The 25618-nt window shown below is 43.5% G+C and overlaps 1 protein-coding gene across 1 annotated transcript in view; it reads right to left on the minus strand.

The window, feature by feature from the left end:
• The window catches only part of TANK (TRAF family member associated NFKB activator), a 79551-nt gene that overhangs the window by 53270 nt on the left and 663 nt on the right, over nt 1-25618 (minus strand). The window lies entirely within an intron of this gene.

Consider the following 25618-nt stretch of genomic DNA (forward strand, 5'->3'; position numbering starts at 1 on the left):
CGTACCTGTGCACGCAGGGCCGGCACTACCAGCTCAGCAGAGCCTAGAAAGCAGCGAGGCGCCAGACTATGTAGACGCTCTCCCTGCTCTGCGACTCTGCCACTGTGTGCAGGCATGTGTGGCTGCTGCCGGCTGCCGCTGTGGCTGGCAGTGTATGACAGACATCAGCGCTGGCAGCAGAGGGTAGAGAGGACTTACATCGGATTCTGAGGTACAAAGCAGCAGCAGCAGGGGAATTCCCTGCTCCTCCCTCACTGCAGTGCCGAGACCCCCCTCTCATCTTAGCATCAGGGATCAGGACAGCATGTGCCAAGCTTTGATTGGAATAGCTCAGCACATGATGATTAAGAAACCCCTGATTGGAGGAGCCTAGCACTCACATGATCCTTTGAAACACAGAGGATCCCACAGCATGGCTCATTTGTCTCTGTAGCTCCTGTCTCTCCATGGATCTTCTACCTCTTTTTTCTCTCTCTGCTCATCATCTGTCCCACCCCCTCTCTGCCCAGTATCTGCCTTACGCTCCCTGCCCACAACCTGTCCTCCCTCCTGCCCATCATCTGTCCCACCCCACCCTGCCCAGTATCTGCCTTCCTGTCCCTGTCCATCATCCATCTCCCTTCTCTCTGCCTAACATCCACCCCCTTCCTCTGCCCACCATTTGTCCCCCGTCTCCCTGTCCACCATCTCTTCGCCTCTCTCTGCCCATCAACTCACCCCCTCTCTACCCACCATCTGTCCTCCCTTTACTTGCCCACCATCTGTTCCCCCTTCTTCCTGCCCACCATCTGTTCCCTTCTATGTGCCCATCAGCTCTCCACTCTCTCTACCCAGTATCTCTCCCCCTCTCTCTCTGCCCAGCATCTGAACCCCCTCCCTGCCCATTATCTGTCCCCTCTCCCTGCCCATTATCTGTTCCCCCATCCCTCTCTACCCAGCATCTCTCCCTCATCTCCCCACCATCTGCCCCCTCTCTCCACATCTGTACCACCCTCTCTCTAATCAGCATCTGCCCCCCATTAATCTATCCCCAGCATCTGCCCCTCTCTCACCACATCTATTCCCCTCTTTGCCCAGCATATGCCCATCTGTGCCCCTTTACCAGGCAATTGTCCCCCCTCTCCCTGCCTATCATCTGTCCTTCTCCTCTCTCTGCCCCCCATCTACCCTATCCCCAGCATCTGCCCCCTCTCCCTGCCCATCATATCTCCCCCCTCTGTTTGCCCAGCATCTGTCCCCCCTCCCCCTGCCCATCTTCTGTCACTCAGGGGACAGTGACAGGTGGGGAGTTTGACTGGGGTGGTTCACCTTTCAACCCTGTAAAAACCGTTATGATAACAAACCGGTGACTAACTTAATTGTTACACTATATTTGTTACCTTTATAATACATATAAACCGTTACCCTTAGCAACAAGGTTACCATAGTGATGTAATCAGATACCTTACTCAGAGTGCTAAAGGCTCTCCTATTCACAGACACTTTTGAGGGCTGTAAACCACATTAGCATATGAATAGATGCTCTTGAATCCATTGTACAGTGTGCCCCACATGTTGAACCTGTTCACTGGCTTGATAAGAAATAAACCTATATACATTACTATATGCTTATCCAGAAATAAATCTATACTGCATGTCTAATGTGGCCCCACATGTGACTATGCGTGTGAATCACTCGCTAATACGACTAAAAAAATGATGCACATAGACACACGGTTATATTTAAGATCACAGATAGTATATTATATGGGAAAATGGTCCAAAAAGGGTAACAGATATTTACATGGTACTTACACAATACTGTTTAGACTATACACAGGTTACAACAACTATAACAACTATACATGTAAATGAACGCAGGCCCAATACCATCCTAACACCAGCATACACACATGGATACAATTACCGCCACAGAGACAGGGGAAAAGAGTCCTCCTTGGATCACATCTTCTTGGTGAGTCAGTGAGATCAGAGAGAGCCTGAGAAACATAAAGTATAGTTTTGGGGGCAGGTAAGGGGGCGGGGAAGTCAATCTTGGTTGGCATTGGCTAAAACAAAGAGACTGGGCCTCTCTTTATTGGCCCTCCTGTCCACAGGGGCATCTTCCTTTAGATACTCCCTTTGTTTCTGGCCATGAGGCAAGAACCTGTTTTGAATTGATTTGTCCTTGGTGTCCCACATAATGATTCACTAGATTACACAGTTAAAATATATCTAAGGTCATGCATTGTGATCACATTACAATCACCATACTGACCTTGCGTCTGTGGCGGCAATTATAACATTTCTACATATAAAGTATGGACGATCATATTCCAATACTTTGGGGAATACACAAATGTACATTTAAACAGGAATATCACTATGATTTAGCCATTAATGCATTACGTCCGTCCTTGTCCGTGAATTTATGCTAATAAGACGCGACTGCGCCTGAGTATTGCGTAAAGGCCGACCGTAATACGCCAATGGCGTTTGAGGTGCAAATACGTTTTCCACAACCCATAATGCAGGTGTCCTAAGGCGAGCTTAGGGAGGGCAGAAACCTCCCATGGAGCAGAAGGGTAAAAGTTTGCCTGATCTTGATTTTCAGTATAAATGTAGACCGTGAAAGCAGGGCTTCACGATCCTTTAGCTTTTTTGGGGTTTTAAGTAGGAGGTGTCAGAAAAAGCTTGCCTTAGGACACCTGCTTTACAGTTTGACAGGTGTACCGCCCCAGTCAAACTCCCCACCTGCCACTGTCCCCAGAGTGACAGAAGATGGGCAGAGGGAGGGGGCAGATACTAGCAAGGGAGAGGGGGACAGATGGTGCGCAGGAGGGGCCCATCATCTTTTCTCCCTATTCCTCTCTGCTCAGCATCTGTCCCTGTCTCCCCACCATCTGTCCTTCTTTCTCTACCCAGCATCTATCCTCCCTCACTCCCCACATCTGTCCCCCTCTCTCTGCCCAGCATATGGCTGCCCCTCCCCCTCTCCATGGCCAACATATGCTGTCCCACTCTTTGTCTGGCCAGCATCTGCACCGTCCTCTCTGCTCAGCATCTGGCTGTCCTACCCTCTCTCTCTGCCAAGCATCTGGCTCCCCATCCCCTTATTCCACCTTTTCCCTCCTATCTTTTTTTCCTTTTTCCTCATGTAACATTTGGTACTTATGTATTATCTGGGCTCCCATGTTAAATGCATCCCATTTTTTCATACCCCTACTATCCAATTACACATGGAGTTGATTTTATATAGTGTGGCGAGCGCAGCGAGCCACCGTGCCCGAAGCGTGGCGAGCGGACGCAGTCTCATAAGAAAAACGGGAGCCCAGATATTACATAAGTACCTAACATTTCTATACTCATATTTCACCATTTTCCCCTCAGCACCCACTTTTCCCTTGTTCCCCTCACAACTCACTACCTCTCCCATTTCCACTTGTTATGCCTCCTCTTTCCTATTAGTCTTTTTACTCTCTTCCCACCTTATGTCACTACTACTGTAGGCATTAGGTGCATTACTACTGTGGACTTTATGTGTAATGGGCACTATTGTATTGTGCCCACACTACTATTTTGGGCATTGTGTTTTTAAATAACACTACTAAGGGAGTTATGTATAAGGGGCAATGCTACTGTGGTTTTTTTTTCAGTGGCACCGCAGTGGGCATTTATGTTAAAGAGGCACTACTTCGATGGGCATTGTATATAAGGGGCACTACTGTGGGCTTTGTGTATAAGGGACACCATGTGCTGTGAATAAGATTATGCTACTATATGGTGTAATTGAACTGGTGGTACTCTTGTGCGACTATGCCCCTTCATTATACCACACCCTTTATTTGTGTGTGCTGTCCCTTTAATAAATATGGGATGGAGGGTGCAAATATATAGTTTGCAAGAGGGCCCCAGACACCCTTGCACTGGCCCTGTGTGCCCATGTTCATTCAGCATCACTGAGTGCCGGTGATAAGCAGCATTGTGATAAGCTGGTAATGTATTATTACGTTAGGTGCTTTGAAATGTACCCTGACTATGAAATCTTCGGAAAACCCTGCCGAGCTGTTAACCAGGTATGCTGTTTACCTGCTACAAAATAAAGACCCAGACTTCCTCTATATCCAGTGTATGTGCTTCCTTGTCACAAAAAAAAAAAAATATATATATATATTTTACCACCTTTTACACAATTCAACGGTAGACTGAATACAATTTAAAAACTGTTAAAATTTTATTCATCCGACATAGGATTCTTTAGTTCTTTCAAGATGGAATGTTACTGACACGTTTTGTCATAAACAACTTCTTCAGGGGAAAAACATTCTAAACCACAAAATACAGGTTTTACGGTTGAACTTTAAATGGGATCTCCATTTAGTGATGATCTTTAATGCATACGAATAAAAAAAAATTCCAGCAGGAAAAAGTTCTAATATAGCACAGGAAAGATTTAAAATTTTCCAACAGATATAGGGCAATGACCTGAACCAGTAACCTGTGTCTTGTGCCTCCTTAGTCTGAATGCCTAACAGGACTACGGAGACACTTGACACAGGAAATATAAGTGCTGCTACTATCTATTTAGCGCAAACAAAAGTCTATTTTTTATGTTATACTATGATGTCTATGTGAATACAAATACACAGCTTTTTATTTTGCATCAAAGAGTCTGGAGAGTGTGTCTTTTTGGTCTTTATATATATATATATATATATATATATATATATATATATAAATATAATCTATATATATCCTCTTCAAACTCCTCACACTCGCATACAGGGCCATCTCTAACTCCACTGCTCCATATATCTCCAACCTCATCTCCATTCATACTCCCTCCCCCCCTCTACGGTTGGCCAACGACTGTCATCTCCTCCACTGCTTCCCATGCTAGAGTTCAGGACTTTGCCCATGCTGCACCCCTTCAGTGGAATGCACTCCCTCCCTCCATTAGATTCCCCCGACTTTGCAAAGCTTCAAATGGGCACTGAAAACTCATCTATTCATCAAAGCATACCCTTCTGCTGCATAACTTAGTCCTGAGGCTTCTCCTCTGACCCCTGCTACCTTGCCTTGACCATCTCTGCCTGCTTACATCTCTGCCTGCTATCAAGCCACCTCCCACCTGCTTGCACCCCTTGTAATCTAAAGAGAAAAAAAGATAATAAGCAGCGCTAAAAAAATAAATAATATTGGACAAACACTGCATGATAGTTGAGGCTTTCTGGAATTGGTTATTCACCGCACAAAACCAACAAGATAACACCTCCAGCGGCATCCAGGACTTACAAATTGATTCCAAGACTTCCCCACAAGGCATTCATGCCTGGTTCAGTGCAGGTTATATACCCAATTATGAGGCAAACACATCTTAATTTGCAAATGGTTCTTGACATGTGATTTTAATTTTATATAATTTTATTATCTATTTACTGTGCCATTAAAATGGTTATATTATTGATTCACTTGGTAATAATATATATATTTTTTTTAGCGCTGCTTATGCTCTTTTTCTCTTTTTTTTCTAATAGGGAGCTGACTACTCCCTCTTAAGCAGCAGCTTTGGGTCAGCAACAGACAACAAGCGCTCCAAATTAACGAATTGTTAATTCTCCATTAGCTCATGTAATCTGTCTGTCTCCCCTTCCTACAAACTTGTAAGGCCCTCTTCCCTCCTGTTATCAAAGCCCTCTTCTCTTCACATTTCACTCACAGCGCTCCCATACTCAAACACTCAGCGACAATCTGCGTCCACATACTCATCTCCATCTTTGGCCACCAGCCCCTGGTAGCACATTGATCAAGTCCTCACTACTTACATTTAGGGGGGTATTCTGGTTGATTCGCAAGATTGCGAATTCGGAGCCTTGCAAGTCCACCAAACCCCGCCTTGCAAATGGTAGCTTGGCCGCCACCCATTCGCACGCACTGGCTGTGAATGGATGTTTTACATAAACATCCATTCGCAGCCTGGGGGGGTAACACCCACATCATTCGGTGGTCGCCGAGGGAAGTGGGCGGGCAGCTGACATCTGGTGATGTCAGCTACCTGCCTAATGCCGTCTACATCACCAGGCGATTTCCATGGGAATTCCATTGGGCAAGCCTCCTGGCCTGCCTCCCAATCCCCCGCCCCCCCCCTGTCCTCTGCACACAAGGTTTGTTCGCCGTGGACGCAGGCACTCAGCATCTGCACAGACGCAGATGCAAAACATCGCCCCCGTGCGAACGCATACTGCCTAGTGAATGGACCAGAATAAGGTCCTTAAACTGTAATGTGTATTGAATTGTGGCATTCATTTTACCTGTACTCTATTTTTGTTATTTATTTACTGTAATGTTAAGTTTTGTCTCACTGTACTGTTCCTTTGTACGGCGCTGCAAAACACTTGTGGCACCTTATAACTTAAATGATAATAATAATAATAATAATAATAATAATAAAAATAATAATAAATGCCCAGTGCCCGTGTGTCTCCGAAACACTGTCATCTGTTGGCAGCGAGTGAAAATACATCTCTTTCTATCTCTCACAGAGGCAACTAACTTTCGAAGCTTTTGCTTCGAGCGGGCTTATATGTGTGTGTGTGTGTGTGTGTGTGGGGGGGGGGGGGGGGGGGTATTATATATATATATATATCTGTACGGCGTCACTCATCAATACATTTACCTCACCACAGAAGTGAATGCAACGTTTCAATGTCTTTATTTTCACACCATCATCAGGCAACAAACTACAACAGACAGACATGCATCTTATATCCCCTTCAGGATATAAATCACCTGGAAACCACAGGTGAAACTGAGTATTGTGACGCCCCCTCCTGACGTCATCCGTCCTAGACTATCACCGCAGCAACAGGTGTAACAAAATGAAAACAAGTATCATAGTGCAAAAGTGAAATAATACAATACAATTTGAAACATGCAACATACAATTTAAAAAGGCAGAAGGTACATTATCAATAATAGACAAGTGTACATTTTCAGGTATTCACAGATATTCAAGAACACAACAATGTTGTCAATGTTTACAGGAATGCATGTAACCCCGCTTGCTCATTAAGGCCATATGGTGCCAGGGTATTCAACCTGTGAATCCATCTTGATTCACATCTCAAGATCGCCACCACAGATATCAGCCGGTATATGATCAATTAACATATATCTGAAGGTTGCCAGACTGTGGCCCGCCTCCAAAAAACGTCTTGATTCTGGCTGATCACTGTGTCCGTTAGATGTTCTTGATAAAAGTGCACAGGGCACTGAAACGTTAAAACATCAGACTTTAGTCTTTTGTATTTTTTACCGTCCGAGAGTGCCGCCCACCTTGGAGTATATATATATATATATATATATATATATATATATATATATATATATATATATAAAAAGCACTTACCCCCCTTGGTTGTAGAAGGATAGGAACCGGCACACAGGTGGATGGTGAAGAAAAGTTGATTTATTGTACAAACATGATTGCACACAACGACAGCTGTACACCTGATAGCTATTTCAACCGAAATAAACGGTTTTCATCATAGGTTTATTTCGGTTGAAACAGCTGTCAGGTGTACAGCTGTCGTTGTGTGCAATCATGTTTGTACAATAAATCAACTTTTCTTCACCATCCACCTGTGTGCTGGTTCCTATCCTTCTACAACCACGGGGGGTAAGTGCTTTTCATGTTCTAAAACTTTATGTTCCTGGCACCGGGATTTTTTTCTATTTAGAGTGCCATCCTGCAAACCAAAAGTCTATATATATATATATATATATATATATATATATATATATATATATATATATATATATATATATATATATATATATATATACAAAATACAAGTTATCGGAGTGCGCTGGTTTTCAAGTATCACCCAACATTAACATAAACTATTTAATTTAATAGAATATGAATATGTATCACTCTTCATCTGTTCGATATCTGGATGTGTTCTAAAATAAACTGCAGAATCCGTTGTTTGATGTAGCCATTTATTACAGAAGATACCTAACGCGTTTTGTCATAATGACTTCATCAGGGGCATAACAACAATAAGGATCTTATCACTAGATCCAGAATGATCTTTTTATGGTATGTATAATTTCATAAAATCAGATTTGGGCTGTTATAGTGAGGGAAAAGAAGGATGTACCAGAGATTTTTAAAAGTGGCCACAATTGGATTAACTCCTAATTCGTTCAACGAGGGTCCCAATGGATGAATAATGGACCACAATGCAGCTAGCAATAACATGTCACATCACCAGATAGACAGGGCCAGTTTTTCTTTTCTTTTTTTTAACTGCAGGAGTGCCGCCATGTGTGCTGTATAATTCCATGTGTGCCATATCAGTCCAGGGGTGCCCCCATCTGTGCCGTATAATTCCTTGGGTGAGCCAAGTCTGCTGTATAATTCATGGGGTGAGCCAAGTCTGCCGTATAATTTATGGGGTGCTGCCAAGTGTGTTGGATGAGTCCAGGGGTGCTGCTAAGTGTGCCGTATCAGTCCAGTGTTTGTGCCGCCCACTTGTGTCCCTGTGCATAATCATCCATCTACCTTGGTGCAACCTATTGGCCTAAAAACAACATTGTGAGGTGTTCAGAATAGACTGTAAATGGGTAGAAATGAATGGTATTTAGGTTAATAATAAAATAGGACTAAAAAGGCCCCCAAATTCTGAGATTTTAGCGTTTATGTTTAAAAAAAAATCCAGCTCCGAAACACGAAACATGGAAGGGTGGTGTTTTAGAACAGATCCAGATCCAAAACACTGATGGAGATACAGACCCAAAACACGAAAAGCGGCCGGTGCACACCCCTAGTACACATAAGTGCAACTTTAACCCTTTCAGGTTCAACATTAGTCAGACTCAATAGCCCTAGTGCTAGGAGCAGATCCAGCACTATAAAATAAGAACATTAACATCATTCAACATTCTTTGCAGACCATTTTTGTATAAAAAAATAAAATAAATGGTGCTTGTGTATAAGCACGGCGCCCGTTATGTAGTTAGCGTAGCGGCGCTGTCAGAATCAGCGTAGTGTTCACGCGCCCAGTGTGGTCAGCGTATCTGTCAGATTCAGTTTAGTGTTCCCGCGGCCAGCGTAGTCAGCGTCCCTGTCAGATTCGGCATACTGTTCCCGCGGCCAGCGTAGTCAGTCAACGTTATGCAGTTATCGTAGTCAGTCAGAGGGGAAGGTAAAGTGACTGCGTAATGGCTGCAGAACCTGTCACAATGTTTAACCTGCCGCAGACAGAGGAGGAGTCAGTGGTTTTTTTTTCAATCCAGTTAACAGTTAACACATGTCGTCATTACTGTCTCAGATGTATGTTATGACATATGATGATGATGTGAATGTGTTCCTGAAACACCCCCACTTTCCACGCCAGCCCTAAGCGTGGCGAGCGCATGTGTTATGCCTCCTCACGAACTTTTCATACCCTCACTATCCACGCCAGCGTGGAGTTGATTTTATAAAGTGTGGCAAGCCCGAAGTGTGGCGAGCGCAGCGAGCCCCACGTGGGGACGCGGAAGACATGTGAAGTAATCCTCGTCTCCTCGCGGGGATCGCTGCGCTTGCCACGCTTCAGGCTCGGTAGCTCACTGTGCTGGTCACACAGAGCTATGGACGCCGGGGACAGAGCCGGGCTGCCGTGGAGTCACTACGCTAACTACCCTAGGCAGCCATTGGGCTACGCTGACAGCGTAGCTTAGGCTACGCTGAAAATGTAGCGTAGCCGTGCACCGTGCTCTTACACAAGTACCAAATAAATTACAATTAATTTATCCATGAGACACACATTTTCGTTAGGTCACCCTTCTCTGTCTCGACCATCTTTCTATCAAAGTGTTGTGCTTGTTTATGTAATTGACATAATCATGGACTCACCATTATAAGACAATTCCATCATAGTACCACCCACCCTGGAGTTCCACTTCAGAATCAGTGGTCAACAATGTCAGTGAGTACAAAGGGGGTGATTCTGGTTCATTCGCAATGAACCAAAATCGGCCCCTGCCCTCACGTGCAAACCCAGACTGCGAACTTCCTCGGCAATTTACACTGTCGCTGGGCCATTCACATGAGGGGGGTGGGACAGAGGCTGATGGGGGGGTTCCATGGGGTGGGCACACTGGGACTCTTCACAGCTTACCAAGTCAATCAGAATCAGGCCAAATATGTGTGATGTTCATGCCTAATCAGTGTCCTACAGCAATGGTATTTTTCTAGTGGGGTATGAGTGGGGAACAAACAGGATTTAAAAAAAAATGTTATCCATGTAATTACTACAATTGTTATTAACTTTTTTACCAGGCATAATGAGGGTCCTAATGCAGATTGTAAACCTGTGGCATAATAATGCAACTGCAGTCCAAGCGGTGGCTTGGGGCAGTCAGCGCCGCATGAGTGTAGGCTCTCTGACTGCAGATTCTTTGCAATGTAGCCATCCACATGGAATATGCTGAAAATAGCCCTCAAAAATGTCCACCACCTTGAGGAGAGAAATGCTTGAGGATCCATTGGACCCCTAGTGTTTGTCAGGGGATCTCGCCATGTACAACGATTCCAGGAACGCTGGCACCCGCACCCAGGAAACCCCTGGTAACAAGCAAGAAACTCCTGACAATGAGTATGTAACCCCTGCCAATGAGCAAGAAATCTTTGGCAACAAGCATGTGCGTAAAAATAAATAATCTATTTTTAAATACTAGTAGTACTAAATAAAATATTTTGTCTGGGTGTAGATGGATATTGACGTAGCTCAGATACAGATTTCTGAAGCTGTTGAGTTTCCATAGCGAAGTACGCCCATGAAAATTATGGTACACCTTATAAATTCCTTTAATAGACCCACCTTTTTCAGAGATGGATTGAAACCTATTATCTCCATATCTACTTCATAAAATAATGTTTACAAAATAAATAAATAAATACATAAATAAATAAATAAATATATATATATATATATATATATTAAGTTTGGTAAAGCAAACGAGTGTAACAAACAGGTGGATTATGTGCTTTAAACAGGGTATTTCCAGTTACGGCTGGTCATAATATCACCTGTAAACTGCATATGGTACTGTATTTTAACTGTACTGTAAAATAACAAATTTATAGAAACTATTCTAAGCACGTTTGATAATGAAAAACAAGAGATCAGACGTTTGTAATCATAGAGTAAATAACCAATGCTGCTACCCAACAGCAGGGGTGCTAGTTTCCTTAGAAGTAAAAATCAAACAAAGGAAAACAAGAAGGGAGCACAAGTGGAAAAAATATATTTAGAAATATATATTCAATAAATCAAAGATGGTTACAAAGCACACACATATACATGCATATATATAGGGTGGATCAATAAGTACCTGTGTTAAGAATGAAGACGATTATTTTTCATAGATTTTTTTTTATTTTTCAACATAATCTCCTTTCACGGCAAGGCACTTTTCCCAACATCCCTGCCATTTGACTCATCATACCCCCACTATCCACGTCGGCATGTATTCCGCGTCCCCTCGCCCCATCATTGACCAATCAGCTCCTTACTGACTTTTTTCAAACACAGCTTCTAACATGGCAGTTAGCAGGTGATTGGCTGGACGTTTATCTCTCTTTGGCCCTTATTCAGATCTGTGCGGCCGGAGCCGCACACGGTGCTCCGGCCGCACAAACCAATCCCCGCCCACGATACGGATCGCCACGGCCGTCCGTACACGGACGGCTGGCGATCCGCAAGAAAATGGTGGGGCGTACGCCTCCACCATGGTGGGAGCTGCCCCCTGCATTCGATGGTCGGCGACCATCGAAGGCAGGGCCGCACGCCCCACCAGGTCCCGCAAGCTGAGACCACACGGACAATCGTCCGTGTGATAGCTTGTATGGGGGCTGAGAGCTGACATCCGGCGACGTCAGCTTCCCGCCCCCATCACTGGCGTCATACCCTCATTAGCATGCATACGCCCCGCGTTTGCATGGGAACGCCCATGAAACGCGGGGCGTATGCATAGGGAAATGAGGGTATGAAGCCCCTCACGCCCCTATACGCCCCCTTTGCGGCGGACGAACTACATCTGCGGCGAATTGGGCTGCACATGCGCAGATTGACCTCTGCGCATGTGCAGACTGAAAACATCGGCGGTACGGCCGCACGCGGGCCGTACCGCACGATTCAAAATAAGGGCCATTATCACCCTTGCATTTATCTCTTGTTAAAGCTTAATACATCTGCCCCATTATCACAGGTGAAATAATTAGCTCCACCTTTGATCTTTTAAAATGTGTCAATGAATAACGAGTGCACCTGCACCTGCTGGGGGACCTAGAGGGTTAGGATCATTTCATCTACAGCATGATGGTCGACAGTCATTAGGTCGACACCATTAGATCGACATGGGAAAAGGTCATATGGGTCTAGGTCGACATGGTTCTAGGTCAAAAGGTCATTAGTTCGACAGGTCATTAGTTCGACAGTGTCTAGGTCGACAGTCAAAAGGTTGACATGGGGTTTTTCACCGTTTTTTGACCCGAACGTCAACACAGTTGACAAGGACACAGTTTAAAGTGCACCGCATCCCATCGCGTCGCTTGCTGCGCTCGCAATGCTTCGGGCACACTATTTTATTCTTCCACCACTATGGTGACCCCATAGTATTAGGGACCTGCTCAACAAGAGATGACTTGGACGATTGGTGGGCAGGCCAATATCTCTGGCCAATGATACACTGACAACCTCTTATGATATATTATATTGTCATGTAATGATCGCATAGTGCATTTGCATCCCCTCTGTCTCTATGTATACCACATCTGCATTAGCAGTGGTCTGCCCAACATTTCCATGACCGCAACCATTATTTTGTGGGTACGCGCATGAAGCGCTGAGTGAACCCCAGCAAAAGCCCCCCCCCCCAGCCTGTCACTCAATTACGAAAGCCCCGCCCATTGAAAAACTCACCAAAGGCGTTCGCTCCGGGGGTTTGCACATGCACATGAGTGACTATGCACATGCGCACACCCCCACCAGATACGGGGTCGAATTTGGACCTGTAAGAACAGGTCTGAATGAGCCCCTTAGTGTGTGAGTGTGTATGTGGGTGTGTAGCTCTTTGAATTGCATATAAAAAAAATGATAATTGGGACAATGGGGCTTAAACCTCAACCAGTGTTGCAAAGAGTAATTCCAGTGCTAGTCTGTGGCTTCCAAGTCGGGTATAGTTGGTATATCAACGGCAATCAGATGGATTAGCAGGAGGTGGTCCAAAGTGACACTCAGGGTCCAAACCAGGGGGGGCACCAACGCGTTTCGCTGGGACTGAATTCCGGCTTTATTGAAACTGGTTGAGGTTTAAGATTGGTCCTGCTTCAACATCCTTCAGGACCGATCCCTCCAGCGATATCCCAGACAATCCTTCCTTGGACTGTATTCCATCGGGACTCATTTCCACGGATCAGTGCAGGTTATATACTTTGGTCCCCCTCACCACTTGGTCCTACCAACACTTGCCCCATTGTCCCAATTATCATGTGGATATGCTTTTATTGATTTCTAATTGTGTAATAAATTGTTATTTTTAACTATTAAGTGTCCTCCACTGTCAGCACTGCTTAAAAACCTCTTTATTTGCATATTTTAAGGGTTGACCTACCCTTATTCAAGCGGCTGCTTTTAAGAAAACAACTTGGGTAATTGCGCTCTATCTTTCAACTTAGGTTGAACTTTTCTATATAAAAAAAATGAGCCCTACTGTATCTAGTTATCTTGTTGATTATAAAACCATATAAAGTGTCAAATGTAATTTTATCTGACAATTCGTTGTGTCTTTGCTGATAATTTTTTTTTATAGTAATACTTGCTTTATTCTCTGAAACAAACGGCACTCTCCAGTTTTACTGTTAAAGTGCAAATACCACTTTTCAGACTATACAGTATGTATATATATATTAATGGCCGCAGTATTGGCTAAACAGTCCACATCTGTCCAGCAGCCCTGACGGCCATAACACCAGACCAGTGTTAGCATTGTGACTTACCTCAGCCACCCAGCAAGCACAACGGAGCCCAGCATTCCATGACAGTTTCCACTCACTCCGTTCCCGACTGTTTCACCCACCATCATAGCACACAACACAGCTCCAATATGATCATGGACTTACACTGAATTGCATAGTGTTGTCCGGACCGTAGTACAGATCCCCACAATGCTAGACGTCTACACACTGCTGAGCACACAACACGGAGCGGCAGGGGATTCCCCTCTGACGTCAGCACAGATTACGGCAGCCCCGCTCGGCACGGCTGTCAGTCACCGCTGACCCCGCTGGCATAACCAGCTGACAGGGTCAGTAAAGGAGGGACTGGCGCCTTTTCTTTAGGTATAAAACACCACCAGGCTCCCATTGTGTGTTACCCCTGACGAAAACCAGGACATCCTGGTTGAAACGGCTGTTGGGTCAGCTGTCTGTACTGTCTGTATAACCATGCTTTACCTTTAAATACAGAGTACTTTTTTCATCTACAAACGGGTGCTGGTCTTACTTTACTTCGTCTACCTGCTATCTGCTACGTGGATTGGGTGAGTGTGAATTATATATATATATGTGTATAGTAGTGTATATACATATGTGTATGTAGTTTTCCTGCACTACACTTTTGATACAATTATGCTATTAGCTGTCCAGAGGAAGGAGCTCCGGCTCTGAAACTGTTGACATGCAATGCTGATTTTGTTTGCATGCTTTTCTTTGTGATGATTTAATACAGTTTTTCACTTTTTGAGAGTGCCGTCTCCTGTTTATCATTCATTTGGAAACTCGACTCTATAATTAACCATTGTGGAAGGCACCTCCTCAGCAATTAACCAGATGGTTCCAAGTGCCGTTCTACACGACATGTATATATGTATATAAATAAATAAGGATATTCAGACCGGCACTCTCCTTGAATGGGAAGTATAGCCTGGGTGCCTCCTGTAGAAAGGGTATTGGTGAAAACTTGGAGCAGCACTTGGCGGGTCTTTAACAAACAGGCAATTTTAATGTGGTCAACCGACGTTTCGGGGCTATAGAGAACCCCTTTTTCAAGGTGTACAAATGGTCTGTACACCTTGAAAAAGGGGTTCTTTATAGCCCTAAAATGTCGGTTGACCTCATTAAAATTGCATGTTTGTTAAAGACCCGCCGAGTGCCGCTGCATGCTTCTGCAGTTTTCACTATCTATCTATCTATCTATCTATCTATCTATCTATCTATCTATCTATCTATCTATCATATATAAAACATTTTTTAGTTAAATTCAAATATAATAGAGTAAGAGACATTTAAAAAAAATTAATAATGCACAAGGAAAATGTGGTTGCCCGTGGCAGAATGTTATATTTTGTTTTCAAAGACGCATTGAAAAATATTTGTAGATTGCTCACATAAATCTAAATGGGAGTATTTATCAAATAGATTTTCATGTTATTTATTAAAAAAAATATATATATTTTTTTTTATGTATTTTTAATATTGTTGTTATATACTGCAAAAGATCTGTTTTTTGAAATCTGAAACATTTTATTCTTTGTACTAGACTTGACATGATGAATAATTTAACAGGAACCAATGAGATGAATGAGGAACTTGTGTGTATTGTAAAAACTGTTAACTGTCAGTTATCCTTTTACCACAGAAAGTATGTAGGAAGACGACAATATGCCTAATGGGTAGAGGAGTGGTTATTGGTTCATTTATATATTACTGAGGTAGAAAATAGCTTTAAGATACCTATCTAGAGAAAGGACACCACTTCCTCCTTAAATGTGGTCAAGGTCTTATCCGAGCAGCAAGTTTCTTAGATAGTGCATAAAGGAGATCTCTTTCTGGGCCGGATTTGGATCTACTCATATGCCTACATCCATGTTTCCAAAGTCCACTCTTCAGGGACATCAAACAGAGCATGTTTTACGGATCTCATCATCATAACTGAAATACTTTGCTCCATCTGTTGTTCTTACAAAGGGCTAGATTCTCTAAGCTTCAAAAGTGATAAAATGGAGAGTGACAAACAGCCAGCCAATCAGCTCCTACCTACCATGTCACAGACTGGGTTTGAAAAATATCAGACAGGAGCTGATTGGCTGGCTGTTTATAACTCTCCATTTGATCACTTTTGAAGCTTAGAGAATCTGGCCCAAAATGTGGGCCAGTAATGAAAACACCTGTTCATCAAACAATAAAAGAAGCAAAAGAAGCCAGCACCAAAGCAGGACTGGTTATTGTTAAAAGATGGAAACAAAATGTATAGGCACCCATGTAAATGATGCAAGCTTCTCCAGCCTGTTCCAAGATGATCACACTATAACGGTGTTAATCCAGCACTAGCACTGGAAATTGGCCCCCCGGTTAAATGTGTTACAAGATGACTGTAGTTCTTTGCATACTGACTTCTTGAGGTCACTTAAGGTCATTCATAGTCATTTGTGACCCCCTTACCATATGAAACTTTGACAAATGTATTTTTGGCACCCATGGTAGTAATGTCATTGGGTACAAAGAAGAGTTCCAATAGTATTAAGCATGGGGTTGGTTTGCCAGGGGCAAGATAAAGGGGCCTGTTTGCTGACCATCCACCGGAAACATTACATATCAAGGGGTACCCACAAATATTATACCCAGGATATATGTACGGGGAACCACAACAGATATTGGCCTGAATGTATCAAGCAGCCTTTCCCCAATACTTAACACTATCTTCAGATGAAGTTATGTATTGTAGCCTATTTGGCTATATACAGTAGCGCACAGTTTACAGGGAGGGGGATCCATGGAAATGGGCACCCACACATGTGCGGTGAATAGACCATCCATGCACTGTAGCATGCCTAGGTGCTGAAGAACAAGTGAAGTGATTGCATTAGAACTCACCTCACTTCTATAAAATCTTTTTGGAGCCCCTATCCGTACATGTTTTTTTTTTTATATATCCAGACAATCATTAATTTATTATTTCTATGACTATAAAAGGATGGTTCAATAAGTAACAAGAACTCTCACATGTGTAATGTTGTCTATTCTAATTTCCCACCAGGCCCAAGCAGGTAGACCCCAGCTTCCACTCATGGACATTATACTGAGGACCAGATGTATCAAGCTTCAAAACGTGATAAAATGGAAAGTGATAAACAACCAGCCAATCAGCTCCTACCTGTAATTTTTCAAGCCCAGTCTGTAACATGGCAGTAAGAAGTTGATTGGTGGGCTGTTTAACACTCTCCATTGTATCACTTTTTGAAGCTTGATAGCGCCTCTTATCAGTTATAATGCATACCTCCCAACATTCTGATTATACAAATTCGGGATCTGCCACGCCAAAGAGGTGCAGCAATCATAGCAGCGGTGATCTCTGGCTCCCCCCAACTGCCCGTCCCCCTACTGCAGGACATTGCCAGCTGCAGGAGGGACAGCCAAACATTCTACAAATAGCAGGACTGTCATGCTAGAATAGGGACAGTTGGAGGGTATGATAACATCATTTGTAAAAGGTGGTGCTGTAGGGTCCTAGTCCAGGTAGAAGGCATAACTCCCTGAAGCAATAGTGAGGCAACTTCCAGGTTCTAAGCTCTGAAGTGGCACCTGTATGTAGAGCAGCACCTAATGGTATGTACACACGGTCAGATGTGCCTTAAGATCCTATCCACGATCCGATCAGATCAGATCGTGGATAGGATCTTAAGGCACATCCGATTTGCATCCAATCTTGACTATATAGTGCAGATCTGCACTATATAGACAAGGCAGCCAAGACTTTCTGGCTTCCGATACGTGAACGCGCATCGGGATCGGATCGGGATCGCAAGGGTTAAAACCCTTGCGATCTGCATCCGATTCCGATCCGATGCCGATCCGATGTTGACTATATCGTCAACATCGGAAAGGAAATCGGACCGTGTATACACACTATAAGTGGTTGACAGCAGGATCCATGTGTGACCGCTGCTCTTCCAATGGAGCTCTGAGGGGCACCCATTGTTGCTGCAAACTGTAAATACTCGGCTCTATCCCAGGAGCCCTGTAACACCTACAATAGGGGGCAGGACAGCTCCTGGCAGGTACTGCTCAGCCTGCACTGCAGCAAGTAATAGTTCACCTGCCACTGCTGCTGGACTGTGAGGGGTACATTTACTAAAATGGGAGTTCTACTGAAGATGGGATGTTGCCCATAGCAACCAATCAGATTCTATTCATTATCTATTCATTATCTATTCATTATCGTCAAGAAGGTTGTAAATAAACAGGAAGTAGAATCTGGGCAACTCCCATCTTCAATAGCACTCCCACACTATCTTTGTTTTCCTTTTTTTTTATTTTTCTGTAGGGGGGGGGGGGGGGGGGGTTGTTTCACCAAATTCCAAACTGCCTCCAGCTGACTGGGATGAACTTATGCTGCTGGTCTCAACCTTCAAGTGTGCATAAATACACACACACAGTTACACACACAGTTACACACACACAAACACACACACACACACACACACACACATATACACACACACCGATCAGAGGTTCTACATTCCTAAGTATTGTAGTGGAGACCCTTCTACTTGGACTAACACCCCATCAATCTGTCCTTAGATGTTGGTTCCTTGTATTTGCTGTACATACATGAGAATTGGCACTATTATAGGTAATAGCTGGATACATTTATATATTATGTCAGTATTGGAGAAATTAGGGGCCTACCTGATTAGTCACCTTGACTTGGTAGGTGGGCTCATATTTTTACCAAAATTGTGTTCAAAACCTACAGTTTATTCCATGTTAAATGGTAAAGTTTATTTAAATTGTTTAGATTACCAGTGTTCTTAGTGCTTAGAGTGTGCACCTGCATCTATCTGTAATACAATACAATACAAATTAATTGTCATCAGCAAAAACAAAATGAATTAAACAAAATGAAAAGACATTGTACAAACGCTGCAATTAAAACCAGCAAGATCACAAAACAGCACATAAAACAATTAATTTAAAAAACAAGCTGTCTATCTATGTATCATTGTAATTGTTTAAATAGGGTTCATGTGCCTTTGAATGACTCATTACTTTGCAGCTATTTGAATTCCTCCTGCTTTTAAAGAGGAAACAAACAGTGAACTCATCACTTTGTTTTGAAAGCAGGAGAACTAAATCAGATATGAAGTTACGTGACACATTGCTTATCTATGCATTGTTCATTAGCGTGATATATAATATAATGAACTCCACATTGTAAATTCTATGAAAATTAGAGAAGTGCTATACTGTATGGCCTCCAATATTCATATTCATTAACAGTAGGTGCTGCATTATTCTTTACCATACTGAAGTTTTCCTAATGAACACAAATGATGTCACCAGAACCAACGATTATAAATTGATGATGTCAGAATTCAGCATCTATGCAAGTTTTATATTTGCAATAGTTTATACTGTACATATATTATTTGTGTATTATAAGAGGTTATACTAACAAAACTCTATTTCAAAAATCGGTTATGTGGAGGCATGGTCGTAGCCAGTCAATAGGATGCTCTTAGATGGCCCTGCTCCCCATAAAACTTGTTAGTGGTTGGCCCAGGGGCAAAAATATAATTTGGGCCCCCTCCTCTACTCCAACCCACAATGGGCCTTATTCTAGTTCACTCTTATACCCCTTTCCGACAGAAAATTCTGAAAATCCTGGCAAATACACTGCATTTCAAATGGCGTGTCATTTTGCTGGGTGCAGCCTGACCCCCCTTCACCCGGGTATTTCATTTTCTGTGTGAAAGGGGTATTAGAGGCAAATTCCTTCTCAGATGGACAAAACCATCTGCACTGCAGGGGGGCAGATGTAACAAGTGCAGATAGAGTTAGATTTGGGTGAGTTGTTTTGTTTCTGTGCAGGGAAAATACTGGCTGCTTTATTTTTACACTGCAATATAGATCTCACTTTGAAGAAAAAACCCACCCAAATCTAATTCTATCTGCACATGTTATATCTGCCCCACCTGCAGTGCACGTGGTTTTGTCCATTTGAGAAGGAATTTGCCTCTAAGAGTGAACTAGAATAAGACTCAATATGCTACACAGCAGTGGATGTCTGCAGTGGGCCCGTTAGTTCTCAGGGGCCCCAGTGCAATGCACCTGCTGTGCCAATGGTTATTCTGCCTCTGAATGTCACACATTAGGGATGCTAAGACTAGTGGGGAGAAGATGAGCTCATAAACAGTTTTATGCAACTCTGTGGCTACATGGTGTTGTTCTAGGCACCCTGCCTGGTGTTGTTCTAAGTACAGTGATGGGCATCGGCACCACTCGGCCATCCCCTAGTTGCAGCCCTGTGTGAAGAAAGAGAAATGTTATACTTGTTGTACCTAAAAAATATCAATAATGTATGGCTTAATCTACAATGTATGGGGAAATCTAAGGTGGGTATGTATTAAAGTTGGAGAGAGAGAGAAAGTAAAGAGAGGCAAAGTACCAGCAAATCAGCTACTTAGTGCCATTTTACAGGCTGGGCTTGAAAAAGACAGTTACAGTAGGAGCTGATTGAGAAGTGCCTTATCTCTGTCCACATTATAACTCTCCATACATACTGTATCCCCTTAATTTATCAAGAACTTATGAGCCTGCCTGGCTTGCCATTTAAACTAAAAGAAAATGGATTAGGTCACAAATACTCTTTATACTATATTCATGCACTTAACTTGAGAGCTCTTTTTATTTAGTTAAAATTAGGGATGAGCGCTGGGGCCAAAGATTTGGATTTGGATTCGTCACCGAGATTTGGATTTGGCTTTGTCGAGTAGCGGTGAAAAGCTTTGGATTTTTTTGAAAAATGGTCAAAAACGCCCAAATCATGTAATTTTTTGCATTTTTTTTGTCCCTAGATTAATATTAATCTCAATAACATTAATTTCCAGCCATTTCCAGACAATTTTGACCACCTCACAATATTATTTTTAGGGCAAAAGGTTGCATGAAGGTAGCTGGATAACTATGCTAAGCCACACAAGTGTGTGGCACAAACACATGGCTCATCTAGGAGTGGAACTGCAGTGCCAGACAGGATGACAGTTTGAAAAACTAGGCACCAAAAAGCATCAGTTTATTTTTTTTTTGTAACGCTGCTTGGACGCAGAACAATCACACACCCTTCTGACAGTGTTTACTATGGGTGCACTACACACAAAGAATGAATAAAGAAAGACGAGAAAACATTTATTAGGATTTTTAAATTTAATTTTTTCAATGCGCAGCTTGTATAATGCTGCTTGGATGCAGAATAACCAAGCACCCACCTTCTGACAGTATATACTATGGGTGCACTACACACAAAGAATGAATAATTAAAGATGAGAAAAATTGATTAGGATTTTTAAAATTTTATTCGTTTTTAATGCGCAGCTTGTATAACGCTGCTTGGACGCAGAACACGCAACTTGTGATGTATACTATTGGGGTGCAGTATAAAAAAATTATGTATTTTTATATTTTATTTCTTTGTTATGGATGGGCCTTGGATAACACTGCGTGGACCGGGGAGACAGAACAATCACCCACGCAACTTGTGGAGTATACTATTGGGGTGCAGTATACAGCAAAAAAAATAAAGAACAACAAAATTAATTTTTATATTGTATTTTTTTTATTTTTATGGATGGGCCTTTGATAGCACTGCGTGGACCGTGGAGGAACAATCACACACACAACTTGTTCTGCTTCTGACAGTAGTATATGGTGTATTGGATTGCAGTGCAGCACACCACAGTGACCACACACCACAATGAAAAAAATTAACAAAAGCTGACAGCCTGCCTGTGTACTACTGTATCTCACTACACTGACTATCAGCCTGCCTGCCTAACACACAACCAGTACAATCAATATAATTAAGTATATTTATTTATTTATATGTATAATATTAATATATATAACCCAGCACACAAACCCCTCTGCAGTCTGCACTGCATAAACCCCTCTGCTGAGTCTGCACTGACTGAACTGCCACAAACTCCTCTGCACAGCACAAACCCCTCTGCACTGTACAACACCTCTCTACACTGCACAAAACCCCATTAGTCTGAACTGCACAACACCCCTCTGCACTGCACAACACCCCTCTGAGTCTGCACAGCACAAACCTCTCTGCAGTCTGCTGCACTGCACAACACCCCTCTGTCTGCACTATGTCTGCACTGCACCACTCTGCACAACACCCCTCTGCACACTAATGATTGATGTGACAACTGACAAGTGATTGATGATTCAAGTTCAAGTAGTTCACCCCAGGCTCAAAAGAAAAAAGTTTGGTACCGTGTTAGCCAGTTGATAAGAAAAGTTTTATTGTTCCTCAGTGAGAAAAACAAAATAGCAATCTAGCAAATATGATACCTTTTAATGGCTAACAAAACATTTATTTTTGTTAGCCATTAAAAGGTATCATATTTGCTAGATTGCTATTTTGTTTTTCTCACTGAGGAACAATAAAACCCCAGGCTCATGCACGCAGCACAACTAGCAGAGCTGTGCGTAGCTGGAAGCGTGAGTGTGAAATGGCGCTGAATTCTCGGGATTGCGAGCTTTTACAGACTCGGCGTCTTGCGAGAATCCGACGCCATATTCTTGCGCTATGGTTTCCGAACAAATCCAGAAACTCGCGAGTGCGGCTCGCGGGCACTTGGGCCGGGGATGTTTGGAGCAGTTTGGATTCAGCAGATTCCGCGGATTCCGCGGAATCTGAACCGCTCATCTCTAGTTAAAATACCCTTTAGTAAATTACAATATACTGCCATAACTAGTTGTTTTACAGTCAAACATCATACTCATTAGCTATGTAATCTACATTTAAACTATATGAAGCTACTTGTACTTTGAAAACAAAAATCAGCATTGCAGTTGAGCAGATCTAAGTAGGGTGTGGCCACATTTAATCCTGTGCAGCCACAAACTACATAGACTTGCTCAGCTGCAACGCTGTTAATTTTAAGTGGCTCACTTCGCACCACCCTAGTTATGGCCCTGTGGATAGCATTTTATTATCAAAGCAGCCTATCACCACTGACATGTCATTTTTCTTGTTATCGTCTAGTTTTTTCCACTGTACAGATGTGTCCTCATTCATCTAGCCTCAATACGACATGCCGCAGGAGATGCATCTCTGCTAATGTCAGGCATGTTTTCTGCCAAATATGTTGCTTAATAGTAACAGCACGTGGTTAGAACTCAAAAGACTGTATGGATGAATTTGCTATATGACTTTTGTATATTGTGTGTGACTGAGTCTGTGTGTAGAGCAGAACACAACTTGTATCGATTAAACGATGCGACACAGGGCCGCCAACAGGGGGGTGCCAGCCTGCCAGGGGTACAGCTGTCCCAGCCCCCGGCCTCTGCAGGGGCCCGGGCAGCTGCCTACAGTGGCATGGCACCCCCCCTGCACCCGCACAGTATCCCCCAGCCGGCGCCGGTGGCCAGGCGCACACAAAACACAGCGCAGCCTGCAGAGCGCTGAGCCTAGGATACAGAGGGGCTCAGTGCTCTGCAGGATGCACTGTGCAGTGAGTGCTCCGAGCCACGAGTCCCGGAGGGAGAAGATGCTGCGCCGCCGCCACCGCTGGCAAGTAATAGTACGAGGGGGGTGCTGCTGGGGCCCAGGCTGAAGGTCAGTCCCGGGCCCCAACATTACTAGTGGCGGCCCTGATGCCACAGGTACATTTTAGCACTACGGGGCCTATTCTGACCGGTTTGGACAGGTCCGAATTCATTTCCGTCCCCGATGGTGGTGGTCTGTGTATGCATAGGTGATAATGTACATGTGCAAACGTAAGGCGATACTGGGCTGCGCATCTGTATCGCAAGCCTCCTAAACAATGCAACTTATTTTTTATTCTATTTAACTATATAATTAAAATTGTAGCCAATATCCCACCGTGTGTACAGATGGAGCGCCCTTCATTCTTGCAGGGGCTAGCGGATCAACAAATGCAAGCCGCCGGAAGGGACGTGCACGCACATGAGATGCACATGCGCCCCCTTACTACAGAGCTTGCTGCCTGTCTCCCTGATGCAGAGACGGGTATGGTTCACGTCCCCCCGCTGCCCCGGAAACTGGGACGCGCGTGCATGTGGGAAGCTGGCACGTCCTAGTCAGATGAAGCACCCTCTCGCCAGCGAGGGCAATCTGGCGAGTCCCGGTGCTGGCTGAGAGGCACTCCATCTGTACATCCCATAAGGACGACAGGTACAGATGGGGCAGGTCCCATCTTGGCAGGGGATGGCGATGGCGACGCTAGCCGCCATCCCCTACCAGTGCCATATCGATTGCGAGAAGGGGACGCGTGCGCACGAGAGGCGTGCGTGTCCCCTTCCGACGGCGCTTCCAGCTGCTCCCCCGGGTCCCCGCCGGCTTGTCGGCGGTAACCCGGGGTCCCCGCACCCCCCCTAACCCCCGCTAACCCTGGCCGTCTCCCCGCCGGCGGAGATTGAGACGCGCATGCGTCTCAGTCTGACGGCTGGCGGGGCTGCTGGCGGATCGCCAGCGGGGACGTTCTGGCGATTCTCCAGCCAGGAAGAGGCCTGCCCCATCTGTACCAAGGGCATACCTACCATAGGTGCAAGGGGTGCAGCTGCTATGGGGCCCACTGCTGAAGGGGGTCCATCTTTACTGTATAAGTAATATATTTTACATACATTTATTACCATTAGTTGCTAAATAGGGGGACCTTACAAAATTCTGCTATGGGGCCTTCAAATATCTAGTCATGCCCATGACAGGTACTGTAGGCACAATTTACTTTATTTAATTTTTTTGTCAAAATATATCAAATTAAAAAATATTTATTTTAGGAGTGCCGTTTAAAAAAAAGGCTACAAAAAAAAACCTAGGGTGATTCAAAAAAGTTTTGGAACCACTACACTAAAGTATTCAGTTTACAAATTAAAAAATATTAGCCAAAAGAAATTTGGAATGAAAAATAATTTACAGATTTTGTGTAACTCAAACAAAGCCAAGAAAACCAAAATGTTATCGCCTGATTAATGTTGTCATTTACCCACAGTTTAACCTGTATTCATAGACCTTATCGTGCATTGCAGGACATATCCTGTTTTCATGTGCAAGTATAATCTCCAGAGCAAAATACTTTGGTTACAAGCAGAATTTCACGAATTACATTTTCTAACAACAAATAACAGTCAAGTTCTAATACTTATTTTTAAATGTAATAAAATAAAGTGTAAAGCAAATTTCGTTGTTACTGTTATCATTTTATGAGAGAAATGCTAAAACTAAAGGCCAAGCTGAAAATGAAAAAAACAAACAAAAACAAAACAAAAACGTATAATATAAAAAATACTATCTGTTCTTGATTTACTCCAAATATGAACATCAGATTACAATGCTTTGTAATATCTATTGGCCTGATTCGCTTGATTATCGAATGACTGCGCATACTTTTGGATCGTAGTGTGCATGTCCGAGCCGAAATAGCATGCACACTACAAAATATCTAGATATCTAAGTGGAAATATCTAAATCACAATCCCCTCGCAATTTGACTGACAGGAAGTCAGCTTTTCTGGGAGTGTCTGCAAAAGACATTTTTCAAACACAGTCTGTGA

This window comes from Crinia signifera, chromosome 7 (assembly GCF_055691185.1).
Source record: "Crinia signifera chromosome 7, ASM5569118v1, whole genome shotgun sequence".
In the NCBI taxonomy this organism is placed as follows: domain Eukaryota; kingdom Metazoa; phylum Chordata; class Amphibia; order Anura; family Myobatrachidae; genus Crinia; species Crinia signifera.